The sequence below is a fragment of the Myotis brandtii genome, unplaced genomic scaffold (genome assembly GCF_000412655.1).
Source record: "Myotis brandtii unplaced genomic scaffold, ASM41265v1 scaffold619, whole genome shotgun sequence".
NCBI lineage: Eukaryota > Metazoa > Chordata > Mammalia > Chiroptera > Vespertilionidae > Myotis > Myotis brandtii.
The window spans coordinates 358,350-358,758 of record NW_005370361.1 but is presented as its reverse complement, the minus strand read 5'-3'; positions in this window follow the sequence as shown (position 1 = coordinate 358,758).

The following is a 409-nucleotide window of genomic DNA, read 5'->3' as shown; positions in this document are numbered from 1 at the left end:
TGCATGCACCCCGGCCAGGGCCCCGGGCCGGGGAGGAGCCTGCAACCGAGGGACATGCCCTCGACCTGAATTGAACCCCGGACCCTGCGGTCCTCGGGCTGATGCGCTATCCGCTGAGCCACACCGGCCAGGGCCCCTCAGCATCTTTCGCCCCACGTCCCGGAGACACTGTCCTCCTTGCTCCGGGGGTCCAGGCTGTTGGCACAGACCCGTCTCTCACGCCCTCGCCTTTTCCTCTGTACATATGTGTTCCTCGGTGGCTGAATCCTGGGCCGCTTGGGGGTGGGGTGGGGAAAGGCTTTTTGCAAACGAGGGTCCCCAGGGGAGGTTGGTGGGGACCTGATGGGGTAACTGGGGGCGGGAGGGGCGGGAGGTGAGGTCAGGGGGTGTGGGGAGGGAGCGGGACCTC